The 26828-nt window shown below is 39.3% G+C and overlaps 1 protein-coding gene and 2 non-coding genes across 5 annotated transcripts in view; 1 reads left to right on the forward strand and 2 right to left on the reverse strand.

The window, feature by feature from the left end:
• Positions 1–26828, reverse strand: part of gjc1 (gap junction protein gamma 1) — a 46644-nt gene that overhangs the window by 9358 nt on the left and 10458 nt on the right. The window contains exon 1 of one of the 3 annotated variants that reach the window (XM_067570444.1): positions 20326–20425. The exons of 1 other annotated variant lie outside the window; for it this stretch is intronic. The gene's annotated coding sequence lies outside the window, so the exon portion shown is untranslated. Of the gene's footprint in view, positions 1–3270; positions 3500–20325; positions 20426–26828 lie in introns of those variants that run through there. One more of the 3 variants, XM_067570445.1, reaches the window with a different exon arrangement.
• trnac-gca (transfer RNA cysteine (anticodon GCA)) lies at positions 9451–9522 on the reverse strand. Its single transcript has one exon. It is a non-coding gene; the product is annotated as a tRNA-Cys (tRNA).
• trnac-gca (transfer RNA cysteine (anticodon GCA)) lies at positions 10535–10606 on the forward strand. The gene has a single exon. It is a non-coding gene; the product is annotated as a tRNA-Cys (tRNA).

Consider the following 26828-nt stretch of genomic DNA (forward strand, 5'->3'; position numbering starts at 1 on the left):
TATTGTACATAATTTGATTTTCTAAATTTATTGTGTCGTTAATATGTTTAAAGCTGATGCAGATAGTGTTCAGTTATTGGATCAATTTCCTCTTTATGAATAGTATTTGTCTCTCTTTGTCCTTCTCTCACGCAGTACTCATTCATAGACAAGCACACACGTGGACAGAAACAGCAGCCGCATGCATGTCAGTACAGGTCTGGGGTAAACATGCTCTCCTTTATCCCAATGCTAATAATCCATTAGATTTATTTGACTATTTTCAAAGTGATAAAGATCTCGAGGCAGATCTAATACAAGAAACCGTCAGCATTTTTTTCAGCCAAAATTGAATTGGCCCCTGATCCTGCTGATCTGCTGCTGGACTACTGCCTTTGAAACACTCCTCATTTTTACCTTACACTTTTATGTGATTTATGTGATACATTCTGTGGTTTGTCTGCAATTTTTAATGACTGGCTAGATTTATCTTTCTCTAGAGTCTCTTACTAGAAAAAAGATTGTTTCTCCTCATCATAACGGTACTAAGCCTCCCCCTTATATTATGCCCTTCAGCCTTCAATAGTAAAGATCAGGAAATATCCAAAGTAAGTACTTAAAGTAATAGATTCCCACATTCTTATACAATTATACATGCTATCATAAAATTTTCCTGTAGATTCATTTTTTAAAAAATTATTAATTCAGTGTATGTTCATGTTTATTTGTGCAGCAATTTCAGTGCTGCAGGTTGTTTTTTTGCTGTGTGCTGTGTACTCCACTTTCAGTTTTTTTGTTATGGTAACAGGGATGAAGGTTATGGTTTGTTTTTTTCATATTTTTCTGTAGTGGTAATGCCAAATAGCCACCTATTACTGTATTTATTTACCATTTTGCTTCCCTGCTGCTACACTTTTTAATATATATAATATATATATATAATTAAGCATGGCACTGGAAAGCCAAAAAAAAATGTATTCTTGCTCTGCAATCGTATCACCAGGATTAGCTGTAGGATCATTTTTGTCAAATGTGCAAAAAAAAGAGATGCCAATCACTCATTTTAAATCATTTGTTGTTCTTTTGGGGGGGGCTTTGGACTGGCACGTCAGATTTAATTAAAGAAAAATTATAGATCTATATGTGCATATTTGAAATAAAATAACAGAGAACAGAGAATAACAACAGAGATTCAGTGACAGGCTGTTTACCTGCTGTCACCATGTAAACTTTACACTTTGTAACTCAAATCTGCTGTGTTCACGTAGAAAAAGGTTTTGATAAATTGCTAAAACTAAAAACTATTCAACAGTTTTTTACTGCAAAGTCGGAGAGGAGAGGTGGTGAGAAAAAGAGGACAGATATTCTGGAGAGAAAGGCTAATTATGCTGCTTGCTTCAGAAACACGGTTCAATCTGTGTGAGAGAGTCATCTCTATATTTTACAAAAAAAAATCAGTGGGGATCCAGGCCAATCCAAGACAATCCCAAATTGGCGGTGGCGGAGTTTGAAGCTGTCCTTGCTGCTGACAACAAAGTGCTGCAGTGTGAGCAGAGATTTAATATGCTGGCTTTGTAGCTTAAGCACTTAATAAAAGAAGTACCTTTATTCCAAAAAAAATGAACAATGTAGCTAATAATTAATTGGCATGAGATGAAAATTCAGAGACAATGACGTCTATTGTGTAAGAGCCATATGCTGCCAATAGTCTATGAGCCTCTTTTAAACTATTGCCATCAAAAGAATTATCAACAATTATAATGAATTAATATATTTTCACATCAGGTTAACCCCAAGCCAACAGAAGATACATGGAAGAGCTTGGTGTCTATAATATTATCTCAATAAAGTTAATTTCCCACCAGAAACAACAAACATAATAAGTGAATCAGAGCGCTATCAGAGGAATGACTGAGATCTCTGTGCGTGTTTCGTTAGAGCTGATGTTCTTCTCTCTGTCCTTGTTTGAGGGTCATTGCCACGGTCGACTCTCCCTCTGGTCTGCCAGCAGCATCCCCAGGCTTCACTGATGCCCTTCTGAGCTTCCACCTTGTCCTGCACAGGTTGCATAGATCAAACTAATCTGCTCACACAGTAGTTGGCCAGACATCTGTCCATGATAACTCCCTGGATTGTCATCCATTGTGGGTTAAATAGTGGCTGTTTTGATGGTGAGAGACCCCACATAAAACCAACATGTAAGTCATAAAAAGGTCACCAGATAACCACTATAACAGCACTGTTGAGGACCGACTGCTGGCTTAAAAAGCACAGGGGGTTTCTTATATTGTGGTTTCCCTTCTACTCTAAAGCGACGGGATAAGCTTCTTTGTTAGGCACTCAGAGATATTCATATCACCAAAGGAAAAAAAAAATCCAGCATAGCTAAAAATGGAAATCTTATCAACATTTTCTGGTTGTCTGCTTTTTTCTGAGTGGCAACTTTCTTCAAAAGAGTCCCTGAAGTGATTAAAAGCATGCATGCCAAGAGTGACTTTCCACTGAGTTGAGTTTACCCACAGAAGGTTATCAGCGCTGGTAATCACATCAATTTCATAGACTAATCTCTACTAGATTGTATGGTGCTGGTGCATGTATTTACACAGACACACACAAACACAGAAATGAAACTGACTTGCAGAGTGCTCAATGCATGCAGCCATGAAACACAAATAAACTTTAAATTCCAATGGGTTGAGTAAACAGTGCACCCCAATTTGGGCCTCTTTCTCATAAAACGTGTAGCGGAAGACATAAAGGAACAAGAAAACCTCACTAGTGTGGGATAAATTTTGTTGTGTGGCCATATGTGAACCCCAGCCTGTGAGAGGATCTTGAGACGAGGAAGTCTTTGGTGAGATAGATGAATGAGCTATTCTGCTGTATTTTTCAGGGGGGGGGAGACGTATTCTGAAGGAGCATTTCTCCCTGTGTATTCGTGGGAAAATGAAAATTCCCTCATTAACAGTGTCCGAGGGGGAGAAACGCAACGGTAAACCAGCCCCATATGTTACAGGAAATAATCTCTGAGGCAGCAGCAGCCTCTCTGTGTGCATCTGTGTCTTTTAGTCAGCTTCATCCGATAGAAAAATACACACTTTTTTTTTTAGCAATAGCAATATAAGTTCTCCAAAAGAGTTTGAACAAGTTCAAACTCTTGATTAGTTACAGATGAAAGATTAATTACTTTGTTATCACTCAAAGTCACTGTCAAATGAATAAATACAAGACAACAAACACATACAGACGAAACACAAGTAGCAAAGTAAAGTGATGAAGCAGCATACTCACTCTACTCCTTCTCTGTCAGATGCCAGGTACTGTGTCCTTTGTCTCTCAACCTGAGGCCCCTCATCCCTTTATCTGTCTCCCCGTCACACTCAGCCTCCTTTACATACTCCTTAACCTCGGCTGACACCAAACAGCCCTGACCTTAAATCAACGACGGCATCCCGACAACAAAAAAACTCAAAACAAAAAACACGCGGCTCCGTAGCCGTTCTCTCATGGAGAGCCACAGTGTGTGTGCTTAACCAAGTGTGAGCTCTTCCTGAAAGGGAGAGGAATGAGGGAGGCAGAGCATCTTGCCTCTCTCCCTGTGGTACTCACAATGGTCCTCACTTACCCCCTCATCCCCTCCAAACTGGGTCATGGTTGGGGGTGGGGATGGGTGTATGTCTGTTTGCATGTGTGATGATGATGGGGATGAGGGAGGAGGAGGTGGTGGGATTTTAATACCCCCTTGGAGGGGCAAAGGGAGGGGAAATTCTGAGGCTGTCAGACTTGTCTGTCAGTTTTGGAGGGGAAGTACATGTTTTTGGAGGTAAATGATATTCAGCTCATTGATTTTTTGAGACCTCTGGCCACCGGTGAGGAGCAGGACAGGACGAGGCTTTCAGGAAGGGGTAAGAGTAGCAATTATAAATCTGGCCTTTGTGTTTTTGAACACTGTTACCACACATCTTAGATTGTGGATTTAAAGGTGCTACACATAACATTTTGAAATAAGAACATCACTGAAAAGATTCTTCTAGCCTCTGATGGCCTCTATTCTGTATTTTACATTGTGTTTGACTTTAAAGCACAAAACCAAAAACTGTTCTACCAGCATAAACAGAGGTAAAGCCTCCTAAAATTTTTATGCTTTGCAGCCATTTACAACAAGAATCAATGGGGTGAAAAAATGGTTTTAATTGCAGAAACATTCGCAGTTAAATATATTGGCTGATATAAGTTTATCGCAAGTATATCTCTGTGTTTGAAGTAGTTCAGAAACAAAGTTTGCCCACCAGAGAGCACTTAACAAATGACAATGTCAGTCTGTTGATAGTCCAACAGTCCACACTGAAATATCTCAACCACTGTACTCCTTTCAAACAAAATGTACTCTTACATGTGCTAAATATCAGTGGATCTCCTGTTTACTGTTGGATGAATTGCCATGAATTCTTTTATAGACATTCATGGTTCCCAGACAATGTATCCTAATTACTGTGGTGATCCCCTGACTTTTCCTCCAGCAGTTTAAGTGAAATACCTCGACAACTATGGGATGGATTGCCATAATATTTGGTAGACAATGATATCTCTCTCAGGATGAAATGAAATCACTTTTCTTAATCCACTGACTTTTCAATTTGTACCAAAATCCAGTCAGTTTTAATTTGTTCCGTAGCCTACTTTAGTTTATGACCAAGTACCTGCAAAACTAATGACATTCCCATCAGCCTGAGCTGTACTGCATGCTTCATCAGCATTGTCAATGTTATTTTTGATCCCTTAAAAAATACTATATATACTAATAATAGATTTTTTAAAACTCAATTTTCCGTATTGACCTCAAAAATCCAGTAACAGTCAAGCTATGCTTACAGTATCGATCATGAACTGGCATGAAATAAAATATACTAATCATCCTGACTAGGAGTCTAATGATGATCAACATACATGCTATGAATGTCAGTGAATTTGGGCAGTAAGAGACAAACAAGGACAAACAAGCTGCAAACTAAAAAAAACTAACAACACAAGTCCACACAGAAAGTTAATAGAAAAGTCATGAAAGGACACTGTTGGATAGAAGTTGGAAAATATCCAAATATTCAGCAAAAAAAACCCTGGGCATTCTTGAGTTAAATACTTTATGTCAACCACACATACAGTAGTTTCTGCTTGCAGAAATATGAGCACTTGGTCATAATCCTCTCCATCACTTTGAGCCTCCTCATGCCCTCCTCACTCCATCACTCTGTTTCCCCTCCTCATGTCCTCTCATAAAGTCATAATCATGCAGCGCTATGAACAATAAAAGATGTTCGTTTGATATTGTCCAAATCCACTCACCAGTGGTGGTTGCACAAATTAGGACTGCACGCTATCTCAGCCTCTTTTCTTATCTTTTTTCTTCTGAGCGAGCCAATTGCTATCGCCAAATTTCACAGATCATACGCTGAGAAATCAGAGGGCATAAATCCTCTTTAAATTCATATCATGTCGCTCAAAGTCTACAGCTTCTGTTATATGTTTTTTTTTTTTCTTCTTGGACGTACAGCTCTCACAATTTTTGATTTATTTTAATAAATGTGATGTTGATATGTAGAGAGATGTTTTTTTCAGAGTGGGGATATGTCATCTTCGTACAGTAATAACCATGACAATACTCATCTCCTTTGATGTGTGTAGTTTTATGGAGCTTTTTCCTCAGTTATACTGACATTTATAGACAACCGTGCTCAATGTGAGGATGGTGTTGATAATTATATTGACTATGATGATGATAATTATTTATCCAAACTATCATGGAGAAAAAAAAATCTGAGGTAAAGTTAAGTTGGCCTTGTGAACATACATGTATTACCATACAGTGATGTAAGTAGTACTGCACTCATACTAAAAGCCTTTTTCTATATTGCAGGGGTTGTGAGTCTTTCACTGCACATCAGGAAGTCCCCTGTTCAGTTCTTGGTATGCCCCCTATGTTCAAACTTTAAATACACATACTGTAAAACACAAAGAAAGTCTTTGTTTATGCCACAGTTGAGCTCGTCTTTGCAGACTCAGCCAACAAAGCGGGTAGAGATGATTTATTACTTTCATTTTCCACTGACATAAAACAAAACAACTCCCTGGTTGTGTCACTGCTTGTTTCAGACACAAGGTGATATAGCTTAAACTACAGATCAAGAGTTCCCCAAAAGACCTTATAGTGTACATACATGTCAACATCTACAATATATGAAATATTAGCACTTTGACTTCAATACAAATCCAATTTCTTGCTTCAACTCATCACACTGTTCATGCAGCAGATTTTCAGTGGATGCTACCCCTCCGCTTAGACCAGCATTCGTCTGCTGATATTAAAGTTACCATCATCAAAGTGAGAGCGTGTACTAAACAACATTTGTTCTGGTCTACAGTTCAACTACAGCACAGCATAACCTTGAGTGTACTATTGCTTATTTACCACAGTTTCACTGCTTAGATTTATGAGTAGCTGTTGAGACAGCTCCTGTGCTGTACCTCTTCCTGCTGTCATAGTAACTCTTAACAGACATTTCTGACCTCTGCCAACTTTCAATCATCATCTCATTTGTCCTCAATGGAGCATTAAAATATTAGCTGTCTGTAAACTGTGGCTGCTGACTTCCTACAGAGACAATATAATATGTCTGACAGGGAACAGAGTTAACGATGCAGCACTAGTTGGTTGAATCTGTCTGGAATTTTAATATAAATTCTATGTCTGTTTCATTAACCACATCTAAGGCTGATTGGATCTCAATCAGATAAAGATCTGACAAAGTCAAAACCCTATGATGCTGGTTAGGTTGTGTAGCCTGGTGCTTATTGAAAGGAAGCTGGATTATAGTTTTAAAAAAAATAAATAAAGAAGAGTGATACTTAGTAAGATTCAGTCTGGGTATTATATCTCCAGATTTTTGAATTCCACCAATAGGGAAATAATGTCTTAAGGGTAACACATAAATAATACACATAAATACATGTATATAGTGATTACATGCAGTCTGAGGATCATGTAATATTATGTTACATGCTGCACCACAGCATTAGGGCAACAGTAAATTGGCATAAAAGATTGCACCAATTGATCAAAATTGTCTTGTAAATCTGCTGCATGACTGGAAGATTTAATATTCTGAGCACATATATGCAGCCTTCTAAAAAAAAAAAAAAGTATATATCAGTATGTCATAAAACAGACTGCCTATATGGATTGGGGTGACTGGGGTTGCTTAACTCCCATAATCCTTCAGCCTGTCTTCATAAACCAAGCTAATTTGGTTCATTTGACAGCGTAACGTCCATATAAACATTAAAGCACTTTTAAGAAGAGGCTTGAGTGACAGATTTGTTAGTTGTCCACTCAAGCCATCACAGAAATCTCTTTCTATTTCAGTTTGTAGACTGACAGGTTGCTATTAATGTGCGTTAAGCCTGAGACAGCAGTGTCATCATGAAATAAGTACTTCAGGGAAAAGTTTAACTTCCCAGGAAAGAGTATGACAATACGGTGCGTTTGGGTTGTCCTCTCAACTAATGAATTTCACCACCATAAAGTTGCATTTACTTCCCGATGGTAAAGTTTTTTCAGGATTGAAAGTTAACTTTGTAGCAAGAAATACATATATCTTTGGAGAAAAAAATCTGTGGTATTTCTGTAATGAATTGTAGGAGTAAAAAATGGGTCCTTTACCAGCACTGTTTAGTCACACAGTAACTGAACCCCTTGACCGTGTCTGCATATTTTATACACATAGTCACAGTCTGGAGGAGTGAGCTGCTTCTGTAAACTCTGTGGCATAAACACTAAAATGGCAAAAAGACACCAAACTGCAGTGTTATATTGACAACAACAACAACTGTGATGGAGCCTTCTGACATTTCACTAAATCTGTAGATTTTTGGTCTAAGAGGAAGCTCAGGATAAATTGTGAAAGCTTAAAACTTCTGTTACTTAAAGCCAGTGGTGAGTATCACTAAATCCAAATCACTAGGTGTAGTATTCATTAAATGTCACCAAGCGTTTGTTCTTTATAATACATTTATTTGTTTATTAATGCTTTAATATCCATTGTGCAGTATAGATATACCTGATTCTAGGTGGTATAGCTCAGCATTTGACTACAGATCAAGGGGTTCCCAGTTCAACTCTGGGTTTTCTTACAGTATATTAAGTTATTTCATATTCATGTACTCTTAAACATTTTCATGTAACATTGTTTATTTGTAAATACACAATCAATCCATGCTGTTTGTCAGCAACTCAACTCTGATCATAAGATATACAGTAATAGAGAGTAATTTACTTTATAAATCATTAATTAATTGTATTAATTATATTAACTGACATATTATATTCATCATATTAATACAATTCAAATTACTAGAGTATCAATAATTTCAGGAAGTTAAATGGTTGTAACCTTTCATTATCTTCAGTGGATCCACTGTATAGTTGGCCGAATCATCATTTCATGCTTAGCTGAATGTCCTTAATCATATGTAGCGTTTTGTTATAATAAGCATAAAGGAAATTAGTTTATTTAAGGTCAACAGCATCCACTGTAAGTCATTTGTCAGACAATATACATACTATCCTACTGGAAGATATACACACAAACACATGAACACAAATTATTAAATACCCGATGGAGAAATGGAGGGAAGTACAGTTTTTATATGTTGTTCAAGGTGGAGTTTAACTAGTATATAAGACAACAACAAACATTGATGCATGACAGAACAGTGTGATATAGCTCAGTGGTAGAGCAACTGACTGCAGATCAAGGGGTCCCAGTTCAACCCTTGGTGCAAATACATTTTTTACTAGACTTAACAATGGCATGGAAGCACTATGTAATTCTCACCTGGTAAAAAAAATAATAATTTCAACTTTCCTTTTACTTTTACCGTTCATTAGCAACTCGCCTTCTTCTGTTTAACTGCAGGAGTCTAAAACTGCACAAACAAAAACACTCTGATGAATCAGCAGCATTACTAAGTGCTCACCGCAGGTTTAACAGCAGGTTTCCGATCACTTTATTTAGCACTTATGGAAATAATTTTACAGTGTTTATGGGAATTGATCCATGTAACCACAGCCACGTATTAGTGCTTCAGCCAGAGAGGAGGAATTTATTGGTGCAATTACCTGCAGTCTGATGTGTGGTGTCTGGCTGGAAGCGGAAACCTGTAGACTTTCAGAACACACTGTAGTGCACCGTTTGACACTTGTGGCTGAGGTGTTGCAAAATGTTCTGCGTTTAACGCCGGTGGTTTTCAATCTCACTGTCAGGACTCAGATTCCTGCTAGTTTTATACAAGCCTAGCCTTTCCATAAAGGTTTAGAATGGAAACCTAAGCAGAATCAGTGTAGACTGTAGCTAAAACAATACAAATACAAAAAACAGTATATGTGTGAGGTCTAGTGGATGTAAATGTTACTATAGGGGGCACCCAGAGTTGAACTGGGGACCTCTTGATCTGCAGTCAAATGCTCTACCACTGAGCTATACCCCCACCTTAACAAAAAAACCCCATCTATGGAATTGCTTTTGTTCTGTTTTGCTCAGGCCATGACCCACAATATAGAGAGTGAAGCATATGAATGGACACATGCATGTGTAGATCTTGGCTTAAAGACAATTTTACATTTTCACTGCTTTGATGTTATATTTCTTGACTAATCTCCCTTGAACTGCATTTGATTGATTGTCCACAGTTATTATACGGTTCATGTATCTCCGTCACCACTGTTTACATTTATTTTAACCCTTAACTGCAAGAAAAGTCCTTGGGAACATTAAACCCTTGCTGATTCTTTGTCCGTAATTAGCATGGAGGCAAATTAATTAATGCAGGCTGAACGGAGACTACAGCATCTCCACAAACACATGTTAATTATCATATACTGACATGCGGCTAAGACACTCACATGCTCATGGGTGAACACGAGCATGGACTCAGGACTATGGAAGCCTATAGGAGACTATAGTAAACTGATAATGTAAACATAAAAATGAAAATGTAATTCCCAAATAGCGTTATAATTTTCTGCAGGTTAAAGGCTGTTTTCATTTTCATTTTCAAATTGTTAGAAAATTGCATTTTCATTGTAATTGTAACTTAAATATTGCTTGCATAAATGGAAAATCATGTTACATTGTTTATATTGCATTATTAACATTTGAATATTGTCAACTGTACATCAGGATACGACTTTGAAAATTAAATGTCAAACAGCTTTTCCATTTTCATTTTAATATGGTCATAGAACTCTCATACAGGTATGCGAAAATGAAAATGCAAATTGGATTATTGCATTTTAATTTTAATTTGTACTCAAATAACACATACATATGTGTAAGATCATAATGCTATTGTGGAATTACATTTTTGTTTTCAAGTTTACATTATCATTTTAATATAGTCTCTTATGGGCTTCCATACAGGAGGGTTTGTGAGTAGATATCAGCATGAAACAGAGCTAAAAATGCATTTAAACAAATGCATTTCCCCACATATATATGAAGGGGGTATAGCTCAGTGGTAGAGCGTTTGACTGCAGATCAACAGGTCCCCAGTTCAACTCTGGGTGCCCCCTGTGTTTATGTACATACAGTTCAGCTGGTGTGACTGAGCTCTGCTGCATGTTCAAGAGAACAATAGAGAAGCTTACATCTCTTTAGAAAGGCCTTTACGGTGTGCAAGCTTGGAGTTTTAAACCTTATAAGAGCAATAATACACAGGCTGTTTTCTATGGATCCTAATCTTGTTGTTGCACATTTCGTTTGATCTCTCTTCTACACTTTCAGTTCATATAATTCCATCTTTAAGGGGATGATTTGTTACCCAACAGCTCTACAAAGTAAGACCATAAGAGTCCTGTAACATTCCCACCATTTTACAATAATCTTTCAGCAACTGTCAGACTCATTTGATTAAAGCACAGTGCACACAGCTGCAGATAAAGAGGTCCCTTTTTAAACTCTTGGTACCCCCTCTGTAGATGATACACATTATATACAATCATAGTTGTGTTTCAATATATAGAATACTACCCTTGTTCATATTTATCTCTCAGTTCACATGTATCATATCTGCAGGGCAATAACTGAGCAATCAGATGATATATTGAGGAAATTTTGCAAATCAATTTTAGGAAATCAGAAGAACAAGTTTTATATCTGTTTGTGGCATGCAATGCATATTGAGTATCATTTACAATTGGAGCTTAATGAAGCTACCCCAACAAATGTGCTGCAAGATATGTTTGTTGTTAAGTAGCGTTATTAAATTTTAATTTGGGCCCTTAATGACACTACATTTCTGGAATACTCTGTTTGTGTTTGTACACTCACAATGGATAATAATTTGCAATAAACTGCTTTCTCCTCAGTCATCATTAGTCTGTGCATTTGATTTATTTGCCTAACCTTTTCTTTTGAACCCCATATAACTTCCTGCAATAAAAAAAAAATAGATCACTACATATGTTCTGTAAAGCTGTGGACTCACGTTGTTTAAAGACCCATCACACGTACAGCAGCAGCACTGCACATCTAATGCTTTGTCATAAAAAAAAGTCTTGAACTCATCAGCCTTTAGATTCCCATCTCTAATTAGCATGAAGCAGCGAGTTAACCTGAGGTGAACGGATGCTCGGGCATTTCCGTGTGCATACGTTATCATACATAATCATGCATGCACACACACTCACACGTGGAAGCACACAGCTATCGTCTCCGCAGGCTCCGGCTCACCTGCAAACTCAGAGACTCATTAGAGAGTGATGGAGGAAGAGGAGGAAGGAGAAAGGAGTTGAAGGAGGGAGGGAGGGAGGGGGGTGGGGTTGAAATGGGAGGAGTCTAAGGTTCTATGCGTGTATGATGCATTCACTTAGCAAGAGTATACAATATATAATGAATTAGAGATTAAAAAACACTCTTTTCTGTCCCAGTAACCAGGTTTAAGGGCATTGGTAAAGCAATGTGCTGCTGGGGGGAAAAGCTGCTCTGTGGTTGTGTGTGTGTGTGTGTATGTGTGTATTTTAGTGTTGGGTATGTGTGTGTGTGAGTCAGACTTAGAGTGACTCAGAATTAGATGTTTCTTGTTGTGTCTTCAGGCAGGGATGGTGCGTATTCGACGTGTTTACATGTCTACTGTGTGTGTATGTGTGTGTGTGTGTGTGTGTGTGTCTACATGTGGTACATGAGCAGAGCACCTTTGCCTCTGGTGACAGGTTTGGAGGGCAGAGGGAATATGTGTGTGTGTGTGTGAGTGTGTGTTTATGTAAACCTCTGAATGTGTGTGTTCCCAGACTGTACATGTGTGTTATTCTTATTCATATTATTCACATTCTCCAGGGAAGTGGCCAGTCTTTCATTACAGTGTCTGACAGTTCCGTTCCCGAGGCAACTGCTGCTGAATATTATCACACCTGGATGCACAGTGTGTGCCGCTCCCTCTCATTCCGTGTCTTCCAAGACCCTATTAGCATGCTAATAATATCCAACAAATCATACAGCAGTTTCACCTTGATGAGTCTACACATCAGAGGGGCCATACAGAACATACGGGATTAGGGATGACTTCATTTACCGCAGCGTATCTTAAATACCAGACGAGCTGAAAAGCCGGGCAGAGGGAAGACAGATGAAGGAAAGGGAGGTTTCTTTAAATAACATTCCAAATATGTATAAATACCACAGCTGGTTCCAAAATTATTGTCAAGTATTTGTTTATGCTATGAAATGGGGAATGTGAATTGAAAAGTAGATGTTTAATTTGGTATGCTTTTGCCTATGTGTGTTTGGGAAGTGTTTTCATGGCATTTTTATGGCTCCACATGACACAAAAGGTGATGATAAAAGAGAGAAAAATATTTAAAGGTGCAGTGTGTAGGACTTAGTGGCATCTAGCGGTGAGGTTGCAGATTGCAACCAACTGAATACCCCTCCCCTCGCACTCCCCTTCCAAGCATGTAGGAGAACCCAGGGTACAAACTACGCCAAAGCTTTCAAGGGAGCTCACTTTTTTTTTAATAGGGGCAGGAAAATTTGGGTAAATTTGTGCTTCTGAGCAAAAATTATTAGTCAAAAATAAATCACTGATGCTTTTTAAGTTGATTACCTCTTTAATCAAGGTTCTGTGAGAAATGAAACAGCCAAATAATGTGTTAATTGAAATTCTGGAAGTGAAAGTTGGATTTTGAAATGCTAATGGGGAGTTTAAATGATTTTCACAGTATGTGGAAAAAATGCAAATTCCAGCAACTTGTCTTCAAACAGCTGCATTTTTTTTTTTTTTTTGGCTGTACCAGCCACGGAGCGGCCCTATAACCGCTGTTGTCCGTGATTGAGTGAATGATGAGGTTTCACCATTGGTCAGCCGGCTCAGTGTTAGAGTTTCCTCATTGGCTGTTGCTCTTTCAAAATGAATTGGCGCGAGTTGATGGAAACAGAGGACAGCAGGATTACGCAGAGCGACTGTGTTTTCTGCTCCGAGCTCTGACGCCCTCGGTTCTGGTGTTAAATGCAGTGAAGTTGGTTATACTCCTGTTTAAACAGACACACAGCAGTGTCTCTGTGTCTCCTCCCCTACCATCCAGTGTGATCTACTCTCCGGCTGGCAGCGCTGTCAGCAGCCAGAAGGAGAGACGCTCTGTGGTGCATTTGAATTTTATAACTGAATAAACAACTTGACGCAAGCTTTTTTATTTCTCTGACGTATTCACATCACAAATGATAAACAACAGCATTAAAACACGAGTCTTGCAGGTAAAATATGCGACTCATGTAGAGTGTTGTATCAGTTAAGTGTTAGGCAGCTGCTCTGCAGGTGTGCTTGGTTACACTGTAACTGCGGTTACTGGGCAGAGATAAGCCTCCTGACTTTGCACTCAAAATGCTGTGAAAACTTTCATTTACAATTTTCACCGCAGCCTCCATAATCATCAACCGCGAAAGAGGCAGAAAAAAAAGCTAATAGAGGCAGTTAAAGCACCCAAATAACAATCACACTGAGAAAACACTCAATACAGAGTGAAAAACAAGAGACATCTGCAGATAGAAACAGATGAAAGAGCAGGAGGAGTTAACAGATAATTAGAATAGTCATAATTAGAAGTAAAATAAGTTCTCTTTCAAATCAAACACCCCAAGATATGATTGTTCTTGCAGCTGCATTTATAACCTTTTTTTTGACACATGTCATATGATATGCTACTTCAGTACATTTTACCAGCACATATTACTGGGACCACTACAGAAAATTGCAGATGAACATTTAATATCCAGGAATTCACATCATGGACACCACTGACTATCTACAAATTGGCCACAATTTCACACATTGACCAGTCCAGCCATACACTAGGTTTGGACCTAGTCTTTTTTTTTTTAATCTTAACAGATGTTTCATGTTTGGTTAATATATCAGTTAGAAAATCTGACATTAGGATAAATGAGGTTGAGCTGGCTGTATAGGCCCGCTGCATTCACTGTCCTCGCCTCTGTGTCAGTAAGGGACTTTGGTAACCCACTTATGCAGCTGGATTTGCATTGAGTGAATTGAAGCGAAAGATTTAAATGGCATCAGTCTTGCTATTAAAGCAAAGCAAAACATCAGACAAACAGGGAGGAGCAGCTCTCTCTCTCTCTCTCTCTCCCTACCTCCCTCTCTCTCTCCGTATGTGTGTGTGTGTGTGCAGGGGGGAGTGCTGTCCCTTGCCTCTGCTCAGTGTGTGCAGCAGCTGCAGCTTTCAGCCTCAGTCTACACTGTAGGGGCCATTCTGCTGTCTGAAAGACTGATAGATACAAAGAGCAGAATGGTGATGAGAGATGACTCAGAGGATAACACTGATGGTGCTTTTCAAATACACTCATTCCCCCCTCTTGCAACGTTGCAATCTAACATTTGTATGAAATGAAAACAAGAACCATGCTTCCAGGTCAAGGATTCGAAGCGCGCTCTAAAATAAGGGTTGCACCGTTATAGGAGCTGTTTTTGGACAAGGCGAGGGTAGCGCAGTTATCATCAAAGTGCGTGTTGAATTCACAACCGGCCCGAGGGGAGGAAAAGAGTGAATCTTGACTGAATTCGGAGAGAATAGTCCACCCCCTCCCTCCTCCCCTGATCTGAGGTCTTATCCTTTGCCGTCCTCTATCTGCCACACTGAGAGAAAAAAAAAAAAAAAAACCCACCATGGATACAGATGCTGACCTACGCCTGATGCACACATATGTTACAGAGGAAAACCCTGCAAGCGAAGCAATCAATTCTCACACATGGAAACTCTACGGAAACAAACAGGCAATCGCCTTTACATACAGCACACACAAAAGGTAGTTCAGTAACACGCATGGCGCCCGCAGTCTAACGAGACAAAATCATGGAGAGAGGGCATGAATGGAGTGCCCTGTTTCAGCCCATGGCACCGAGCGCTGAGCAGAGACAAAGCCCTCATACAACATCCCATTCATACTGTGGCACTGAGGGCAGAAAATGAAGCTTACAGGGCTCGCTCACAAGCCAGCTCACAGTATAGAGGTATTATAATATCTGAGAGAGGGGGACTCGGCTCAACACTATCCCCCCCCGTTCCTCACCATCCCCCACCTTCCTCCCTGTGGGCCCTCGCTACCCACCCCCACAAATCCCAACACACTCTCACCCTTCCCACTAACCTCTCTCATTCTGCTCTCACTACAATGTTCTCCGTCTCCATCCCCCATCAACCCCCCCCCCCTCTCAAAAACCTTCACTTCCTCCTCATAATCATCATCCATCAAGCACCATACGGACAGACACTCACTTCTCACACATCACACGCGTCGCACACCACTGAAAATGAATAATGGTTCATTCCATGTAGAGTTGGAGGTCACATACAGCATGATGTCCGTGGGCCAATAACCATCCATTCAAACCAACCATAGCGCCTGGTTTTAGAATACACTGTAATACAGATCTCATCGTGATTCAGATCTATAAAGCCTCCAAAAGAGACAGAAATTAGGGTTCCACAATCTAATTCAGTATATTTGGGGTTTAAGTTATAACTACTGCTTCATTAATGGTTAAAATAATCTATTAATGCTTTACAGACCTGTAATAAGCTAATTATAAGAACTACTCTTGGTCTTTATCCTCCTCCAGCATAACTCTCTTTGTCTTTTAATCTAGATCTTTAATTTTAATTGTCAGGAAGAGCCTTCAAATTAACGGTTCCACCACTCACCATATGGGAAGTTAAAAAAAAACGAATGTATCAGGATTTTATATAATATATTACGAAGCCAGAGATTCCTGTTGTGGAACCACTTTTTACTAACGATTTACCAACATTTATAACTGAATGCCTTATTTTAAACTGAAACCCTTTATTTATAACTTATTCTCTTTCCAATAAGCAATCAAGTCTGCGTTTATAAATGTTTCTAAGTCATTAATAAAGAAGGTTTCTCACTTTTTAATAAGATGAATTAAATAGTTGGCTAAGAAAACCAAACAAATTTTGCTAGAAGCAGATATACAGCAGCCTAAGGGATTTTTAAATTAGGCAACCCCAAAAAGGATCCTTATAATTACTTGTTACAGATATGTAGAGTATCAGCATAGGATATTATTTATTATTAATACACCCATTAGTTACAACTTAAACCATACATAATGTATGTCTTTATAAATAATTATAATTGTCATGTCTCATTTATAATGTATGTATAACATATGTCCAGTCACGTGTGAGAATATGAACAGGGTAAGGGGTACAGTGTATTTGACCGCATATCCACTACAGCTGACATGAACATTTCTTTTGTTCTGTGCTGCACACTGAGGCTAAATCTCAAACAGCTTGTGCGAAATGTGATGTAGTGAGAGAGAGCGCTCGATGGTGGCTTCCTGGTACAACTCCAGATGCCCCCTGAGACTATATACACATAACTTAAGTACCACTTTTACCTTGTCCTGTATCACAGGCAGGAGGGTGGGAATGGCATTGAGACACATTGTTCTGTTTTGAGTGTCCATGGCAGCCATTGAGAAGCAAACAGAGAAGAGAAAACAGGTGCTAAACAAAGACCAGTGTATACTATATCGCTCAGAGTGTTTGACTCAACATCAACATTGAAACTGAGGAGTGTGGAAGGGTGAGTATATTCTTTCTGCGTCATATCTTTAGTCTCATCCTGGACTCTCACTACACATTCATGTAAAATGTAGTGGAGTCCCAAATACAAACTTTCTCTTTAAGATATGTCTCTGTTATCTCAAAACATAGATTTCTCAGCACTATACATGTCACACAGCACCGTTCGACATCTTATGAGTAACTCAGAAAAAAGCATAAACAGTAGAGCAACATTTCTCTTCACGAGTCCCCCTTTACTCAGACATGCATCAGAGATCTCCGCCTACCGAAGTTGGTGGATTTATAAGCGCACGGTAGTTGCTTGAACAGCGGCGAGAATGTCTGCTAACAAATCTTCGCCTCCTTACATTTTGTCAAGGACACGCCTTACCAGAAATGATGCTCTCCCCCTATTCTCCTCCATAGTGAACTGCATATCACTTCCCCACTATGACACACTGCTCTAAAGACTGTGGATTGGTTCTGCAATGCAGGTTTTTCTCTCTAAATTCTCTCTAATTGTTTCCACCCAGTTTTAACATTTAAACCTGTAAGATTGTCCTCAGTCTCTATGAGGGAAGCGTTTACAGACTGACCTGTGAGTCTAGTGAGAAGTTTGACACCAGAGAGCTGTTTTCACATTCATCTGCTGAAGGAGGAAAGTTTCTCTGTGCTCATTGAAAAGTTTCAATGAGTCTGAGTTTAAGTGGTGGACCGACGAGCAGTACTAGTTTGGAAGCTAATCGTGATCCAGTATGTAACTTACATAAGTGTGATGTGGAAGCTAAACTTTTGATTCTGGATTTTTCAATGAGGGAGATGGAGGAAATGTTATTTTAAGTATTTTAATGAGTAATGAGGTAATTGGACTTCTTTTGTGGAGAGACTATATTAGACCTGTGTTATTATTCCAAGTAGAGTATTGTCTGGAGGGGATCTTTAAATTAGTGATCTCCTATTAAACAACAATTAGAAGAACACAAAAATAGCCCTCCACACCCTTGTTATTGGTCCTTAAAAGTGGTTTCCTGTTTCATGTCTGCTTCTAATGATGTGTACACGCCACGGGTGGCATCTTATTGTTACTACTAGCTGTCGGTCAGGAGGGGTAATCCAAACTGAGGGCAACTCTAAAATGAAGGAGAGGGTTAGCACAGAAAAAGTATAAAAGAAGTGGTAATTAATTGGCGTTAACTTTATTTGCTGCAGACAATTTGGCTTTAGGCTTTTCTGGAGCAAATCACAGTTTTGTAATGAGCTCAAAATGATGCTGTTTAATTTCAGTTTAGCTAGAACATTACTATAAATGTGCTGAGTTAAAAAAAAAAAAAACAACATCTTTTGTGCGGATGTAGCCCAGTGCACACATACCATCTTGCTCTTGTCCAATCCAGGATCTCATGGGCTTTCAGTGAGACGCAGCATTGATGTGAAACAAACTGCTAACAAGCAGTAGACTGCAGGAATAAACCCTCACAGAGCAAAAAAGATTTACAGACTTTCAACAAAAGGGTCAATTAGTACACACACACACAAAACTGCACAATTTCTTCATTTATTGATGAGATTGATTTCTCGTGCTTAGGGGTCGTTTTCTGCCAGCTGATGTGTACGGGAGCTTATTGGAGTGGTGATTTATGACTGACCAAGAATAATGGCTCTCTGAACTCAGCTAGATTGACCTGAGAGGAGAGACGCTGGGGAGGCATGGCGAAAAGACAAATGGGTTAAGCGAGGTAAAGCGGGACAGAGGGAAAGAGATGAAGGGGAAACATAAGAGCATTAGGCTGCTCCTGTACTGTCGCCTGGCTTCACTGTGAAGCTCACTGTCTCGAGCCAAAGCAGACCTGAGACCTGCCAACCGCGCTCATCCCCCTCTGCTTCGTCAGGACTGACTCTGTCAACATTCACCATGCAGATGACAAAAAGACTTTAAGCAAGGTATTAATAGAACGTAAATCACAAACAGGTCCCTGAGGATGTAAAACAATGCAGCAACACTAATGAGAGACTTATTAACAGCTGTCCCATTAAAGCCTTCCCTTTCTTAACACCTGACATTTCACTTCAAACAAGTTAATAGCTTAACTTCCACCCCTGTAGCTAGCGTGAAATTGGCACTTAGAGCATCATGAGTCGTGGACATCTATTTAGGGTGTGACAATGAGTCAATCAGTTAGAAACACGCATGACTTCCTGCGGAAATTAATTAGCATTGTGTAATGAAATGTGGCTTTCACCCTGCGGCGGCAGGCTGTTTAAATCAGACATCTTAGAGGAGCAACCATGGACTTCAAGATCCGAGGTCCACGTTGCTGCAACCCATGGCAGCAGCACCGCACGCACATGCTGCCAGAAAGGAGAGCAAGTGCAGGCCAAATGCCCCTGCCAGCCGTAGTTGAATTTGTTTACTCCAGATAAGTAGATACATCCTTGCCATCACAATGACTGAATGCTGAGAACATAATTTTGGCTGAGCTTGTGCAGAGGAAGAGGAGGGATGGGGCTCATTTTGGCATGAATGTGCACACACACACACACACACACACACACAAAACCACAAATGTAAAAACAAGCATGCACAGGGCAGCTACATATTCTAATTAGGGTCCTATTTGGGTTAAGTTGTTGTCTTGAACTCTTCATAATCTGCAACTGAGTTTCCTCGTTGAAATGAATAATTCAGTTAACAAATGTTCTCATCCACCCGTGGTGTCTGGTCTGCAGATTGAGCAGTCTGCTGCCGGCTGCCCTCTCCCTCTTGACTAAAAAAATAGCACTAATGTATGAGAAAGAAATGATGATCTTACTAGTAATATATACAAACAGTGAAACACATCTATTTCATCCAGGTACTGCATGTACTCAGTTGTGCTCTGAACTTTAAGCAATAACTCACAACACTATCAAATGCTTCCAGTATTATTCCTTACTTAGAGTATATTTATCACATGAAAAAAGGATAAAATTTCGTCAGATACAAATGAAGGTTCAGACGTTCAGTCTTTTGAGCCGTAACTTACAGGAAAAAGAAATAAGTAAAAAGTTTTCTCAGAAGAAGCCAGACGTCTTAACTTCTCAGTATCAGAATATAAAGTGTAACTATGTTTAAAATGCTAACATGTATTTAGCCAAAATCAGGTTTAAAGAAATCAGAGACAAACCAATAATGAACTCGTTCTACTTACAAGTATCGTGTGTGCGCCCAAAGCCTGATATTTCTCTGTGCTACAGACCTCTGTTGTTGTCCAAAAATGCATCAATGAGCTGCACTGGATGACATGTTCCTTCATCCTGGAGTTTGCGGTCACATTTGTTTATTTAGAAACGGCTCCAAGGACTAATAATAGTGATCACATTTTCAGTCTCTGGAGAGTAGTTTCAGTTAAGGCAGATGCTACTGCACATGCGTAGGAATGTGTTTCCTTTTACAGTGCTTCACTAAGTTGTTGTGCTACATATCATATCATATCATGACTTTGTACTACATTGTTTCTCAAATTTCTCAAAAAACTTCAATACAAAATCAAGAGGCCTTACACAGAACTACTCTCATGATCATCATTAGTCTTTGGAGCTGTTTCTAAAGAGACTAACTTGCCTGAACTCTTCATGGTGAAGGAACATGTCACCCAGTGCGACAGTGTGGCTTATTGACATGTTTTTAATAGTTTTCAGACAACAACGGAGGTCTATGGTACAGATGAATATCAGGCTTTGGATGCACCCACAATACTCTGCACATGAGATTTGTTGACAGTGAGAAAAATCTTATCCTTTAATAAAACAATCTGACTATATACAAAGACCTGGATTGTCTTTGTATGTAAAAGCATGCCAAGAATATAAAACTGTTAGAATCAAACCTGAGAAGGAACTGACTTTTAGCGGGTTTGAAACATTTAAACATCTAATCTTTGTGTTCTCATCTCCCCAAAATATACACCATGTGTATCTCAGAGAGGAAAACACAAAGTCTTTCCTCTTTACAAGCAGCTGTTTGTTTGTCGCTCTGAGAAAATAGTTCACCCTCTTCTAGACGCTGGTCGGGGTTAAGCATCTCGTTCAAGGGTGCTTCAGCAGATATTTCCGGTTTGTGGGACACCCGTTTGCAAGAACATACAAATATGTTGGCGGTCACTGACCCTGACCCTATTTCTTCTGAGAAATCCACAGGACATCATTCATATTTATATCCGACCATAGCTGGGCCATGAATGACAGGGGACAAGGATTTCCCAAGCTATTGTATTAATGTCTGAGTTATAAGTCAGTGTCAGTGCATAGCATTCATCAGCCATCATCCACTTTCACCTGACTGCACCATGGACAGCTATCACTCCACTGTCACTATGCTCGCCTTAAGGGGGGCAAAGCGTTCTGACAAGGACCCCGGCTAAAGGAAGGGCGAAGGTTTATTAAATGACAGAGACAGAGTTGATACAGAGTTCAGGCTGAGTTCAAAGTGCTTCACGGAGGGCGATCGCATCGAAAATAGTCGGGTCACTATCAACGACAGATTCATAGTGGAGAGGTAAACTGATAGTAGTGGCAGTAACCCTCATTTTTTAACTAATCATTCATGAACAAACAATTGTTGTTGTGGCTGAATCACAGTGGAAAATAAAACAGCGCTTACTGTTTATGTTTACTTATCTGTTTCGCAAGCATTGTTTAGCTACTGTCAAGCACTTTATGATTTACAAGACAGAATTCTTATTAAGATAAATTTCATCAGGATTAAGTTCATCCCCTTTGGAAAAAAAATTATGACTTTTTAAGCTGATTTTTTTTTGGTTGCTTAGAGTTTTCGGAGTGCATTCAAGGGACAAGATGATTAAATTGTGAAACTGATTAAACTGAAGAATTATTCATGGTTGCTATGTATCCCAAATCCACTCATCAATTCTTTATATTTTCTATTATCTCTATGAGAACAGAGTCAAAGTTTAAATGATTTGATATGGGTACGCCATGCTAATCAGTGTAAAAAAAATTCAAGTGCTGTATGACTTAATTAGACATGCTTGTCTTATAGAAGTCTAACTTGTTTTCCCAACTGTGTTGTAGTAGGACATGTCTTTTCTGCCTGGATTATCGTCACAGGCAACACTTTTTGGAGTGAGAGAAGGACTCCATCTTTCTACTGAAGTCGATGGATGGTGGTGGAGGTGGATGGAGGGTCTACAAACGCAAAAGCACTTACATTGTCGATACAGTAAACACATCGTGTCTTGTTCTTCAAGCGACTTTTTCTGTTTAACGATTCAAGACAACGATCTTTTCTTAACCTTAACCAAATTTTGCAAGTGACTAAAAATAACCATAAAAAAAAAAAGTTAAATCATGCTTTAGTTGCTGCGAGCTGAGATTGTAGGGTAGCGGAGATTTAGTGTTGGGTTGCAGCAGGCCTCTTTCACAGCAGGAAAATAAAATTAATGATGGCTTCAGTTTCAGGGTGCATGCTGGCTCACTGTCATGCTATCATGGCTTACTGGGACACTTGAATAGAACAGAGCCATTGTTAATGTCATTGTAACACCTGTGCTTTTCCTACGATGATAAATGGAAATGTCTGCTGTGTAAAGGACCCATCAGCTAGTCATTGATTGGACTGGTGTTTTGTTTAATGTCTAGAGATCAAAACATGACAGAGATCAGGAGAAGATGAAATGGAAATGCAAAGAAACAGCGGAGGCAGGTCAATGAGAAGCTGCCAACATTAAGAATTGATTCGCAGTCGCAGCCAAATTCAGCAGATGGCGAGTGAATGTAAATGGAACTGAGCAATCAAATTTCCAACAAAACACTTAGAGGATGGAGAAGAGAAGAGAGGGGTAAAAAAAAACGGAGACTGAAAAGGCATAAGAGGGGCGGAGGAGCTGAGAAGGAAGCATACTGAAGGACTGGCAAACAAAAAGAGCCGTTTCGCTGCAATATGTTCTTGCCTACGGTTACACTTGTTCCAATGCAACTTTAATCATCCAATCATGTTTTCCACGACAACTGACAGGTCCGCTTGTGCAAAAATTGGATTTTGAAAGAAATGAAAGAAAGCAGGCTCAAATTGTTGTCAACACAGTCTGGATGTTGTCCAGCCACAATGAGTGAACAAGCAAAGTGAAGAAAAGGAACAGAGAGATAATAGTGGAGGAATGGATTTAAATATCCGCAGGAACTGCAAAAGAGTTATTTCGGGGCCAAGTTTGGACATCTAGCTATGTGATGTTTATAAAATCAGATTTTTATGATCACTTCACAAAAATCGCATCGGAAGCAAAACCACAGTCTTGTCTAATACCAAAAGAAATGCTGGAAAAATATACATCTGATTAAAGATCGCCTAAAGCAATAAAGCACACGTTCTCTACACACAGGGTATGGATTCGATAAATCCGTCGTAGCCTGAGGAAAATCCTTCAGGCCGCCTCACAGCCGAGGCGCCCAGCGTATACAACAACCTAATGAAATCTCCTACATCTCTTTAAGGACCACACACTGCTCTGCTTACATTTGCCTACATCAAAATACGGAGAAAGTAAAGTCTCTCGTTATCTAGGGCTATGTATGGCTTCTGTTATAGTAAGAGATAAACATGAGTGTAGAATGTAAGATGGAAAAATGATCCCCAAATTATAGCTCAGTGTCCATGTTGTTTTGACTAATACTCACGGATATATAAAAGCGTTGATGAGCTATGCAGCCAGGCTTTATTAAGCTTAAAGACAAAGAAAATAAGGATATATCATCAGGGTTATTGCTCGAGACATGTTTGCTGACCTCAGGGTGTTTGTCTACCTTGAGGGTTGGACAGAGAAGTGAGCTGAAGCTGAGGGGTCATGATTGCTCCTGTGCTCCGACGCCAAGCTTGGAGACGGGAGCGGTGATGAGATCCAGAAACAATCACACTGTGCCAGCCGAGGAGGCTGCTGCCACCGCTGCCGCTGCCGCCGCCGCCACTGCTGCTGCTGCTGCTCTCCCCTACGGCCTGCTCATACAATCACTAAGTCATTATCATTCTCAGTACAAACACGCTCTTCATCTGAGTTAATCTTTATGTAAACGGTCTGTCTTAAGGCTTCTTAAGGAGAGAGGCTCAGTTCCCTCGACTCCAAACTGCATTCAAGGCAGCCCTGTGCAGCAGAGGCCCAAACCAATAACAAACATAAAAGAAGAAAAAACAGAAACAGCACAGAGCTATTTAAAGTTAGGCCTTAAGCACTTCTGTCAAGTAAATCTCTTTTTCCTTTTTTTTTTTTTGTTTTAGACGTAGAGTCTCAAAGTGTTAGCCCGAAAGGCTATCATCAAGGCTACACTACTAGCACGAGAGCATCTGTGCGCGCCTTTGGGCTTTTTCCTACCCATCACACTATGGCGGGCTATGGCTCAGATAATCCTGAGGCCTTGTGGCCATGGAAATCCACTCATGTATGAATGTTACTTTGTTTAAACATGACTCCAGGAGAAGAGACAGAGAGGAGAGGACAGGACAGGACTGTCCTGGGAGAGACAAATCACGTGTTGGTGATGTAACAGGAAAGAAAAATGCAAAGGAAACTGCTGTTTTGGTGTTTTGTTGCCCAAAAAATATGGAGACAAGAGGAAGCTGACAGGTTGTATGTACGGGGCTTTCCTCAACTCACTGGTAACAAAGCATCATGAAACTTCTGTATTACACTGTAATTAAATTATTTACTATCAAATCGCCCTAAAAAACCAAGTAAACTGAGCAAAACATAAATTAATTTCTTATATATGCTGTAAATATTTTTTTAAAGGAGAAAAAATCATATCAGTGTCAGGAATAACAGGTAACTATAAGATGCTAGTCATTAAAAAAGTGACTGAAAATAGGACTGAAACTGACATTATCAGTTATTGATTAATCTGCTGATTATTTTGTCATTCACATTATCGTAAATTATTCATACTTTCAAATTATTGGCTGATAGTTGGACAAAATAGAAAAAAAATTATAGACATCACTTTGGGCTCTGGGAACTCTTGATGACCATTCATTGTTTTACTTTAATGCAAAGAAATTATCACTAAATAATGAAAGAAATCGTTATTTAAACTCCTCATGTGATCATTTATAGCAGAAACCCTAACAGAAGTGTTACATTTATCAATATAAATGTATTTCAATCATAAATTACAGCTGCAAAATAGTCTGTCTTATCAATTAATCTGTTTTTTATTTATTGTTAGTAATTATTGTTTATTTTACTGTAATAAAATAGTGAAAATACCCATTAAAATTCCCCAGAGGTCAAGGAGACATCTTCAGATTGCTTGTTTTATCTGACCATTAGTCCAAAATCCAAATAGATTCAGTTTACTTTGAAATACAACAAAAAGAAGCATCATATCCTCACATTTAAAGAGCTAGAATCAGCAAATGTTTTGCTTTTTTTCCTTTAGAAATGACTGAGACAATACATTTTCTGTCTCTCAACTAATGAATTAATAACAAATAACGTCAGTTCTAAAAACTGTCATAATTTTATCAACTAAATATTCATTAAGAGAGAAATTTGTTAACTGACCTTCTTAAAGCTAAATGATTAATTCAAGGACAGACTGAACCATGTGAACCATACAGTATGTTCAACTCTATTGAACACATAAATATGTCATAAAACCACATTTTATTAGAGATATAACACCTGCAATGGCGTTTAGGTAAAGTATGAGCTCATGAATATGTTTATGGATATTTATGGACTATATTTGCACTTTTATCCAGACTCAGTGACCGAAATGTCCTCAAATTCCAGTTATTTCCAAAGCTCCAGTTAAATGTGGTCTATCAGTCTATTTTATGGTATGAGGTTTCCATAGGAGACTGTATAAACACTGAGCATGACCCCGGAGCATCTTAGTGTCTGGAGGAACATGATGTATATAGAACAGTGGCTAAAAATAACCCCTGTGTTAGCTTGTGTCTCTCCAGCTTTTTATTAGTGTAGATGCCCTGTAGAACCCGTTGTGGATGCTCAATTGAGTGAAATCATTCTGTAAAGACATTTAAAGAGACACCGCTCCTCTAGCTGAGATGAGAATAAGCATAAAGTTTCATAAACAAGACAGAGATCAAGCTGCTGGGGTTTTACATGTTAACATGACTCAATATTTCCATCAGATGCTTTAATAAATTGAACAACTTGCTCCATGATGAATGTCCTAGTGTGCATTTATCATGACCTAATTAATTAGCTCTGTGACCCAGTAATGCAGGTTGTGACCTTTTTAAGTAAGAAGTAGGAACGGTGAGGGAGGGGAGATGGGGGGCTGGATGGAGGCTCTGCAACAGCTGACACAGCACTGATGAAATGGGAGTAATAGTAATATGTGCATTCGGTTATTTTTATGATGAATCATTACTACATGGGCAACAAAAAATGCCCGAAACAATGTCTCCTTTACAGAATTACATATCGGACTTCACGCGATCCTTCGTGTGTCCTCAACTACTTTGGGTTTTCTCTGCTCTGTTGTCCCGCTTTCCTCACGTTCCTTCCTGATTTTGTGCATTGATGTGTGTGTGTGTGTGTGTGTGTGGCAGAGTGTGGAGGCAAGGCAGTTGACAGGGTGTCGGCCGCGGTCTGTGAACCTGGCTGCTCTGCTTAGCTCCGCCAGTGACAGAGAGTGAGGGGGACATCGCCCCGGCCACGGCTGCCCCAGCTGG

Source organism: Thunnus thynnus, chromosome 17 (genome assembly GCF_963924715.1).
Source record: "Thunnus thynnus chromosome 17, fThuThy2.1, whole genome shotgun sequence".
NCBI classification, from domain to species: domain Eukaryota; kingdom Metazoa; phylum Chordata; class Actinopteri; order Scombriformes; family Scombridae; genus Thunnus; species Thunnus thynnus.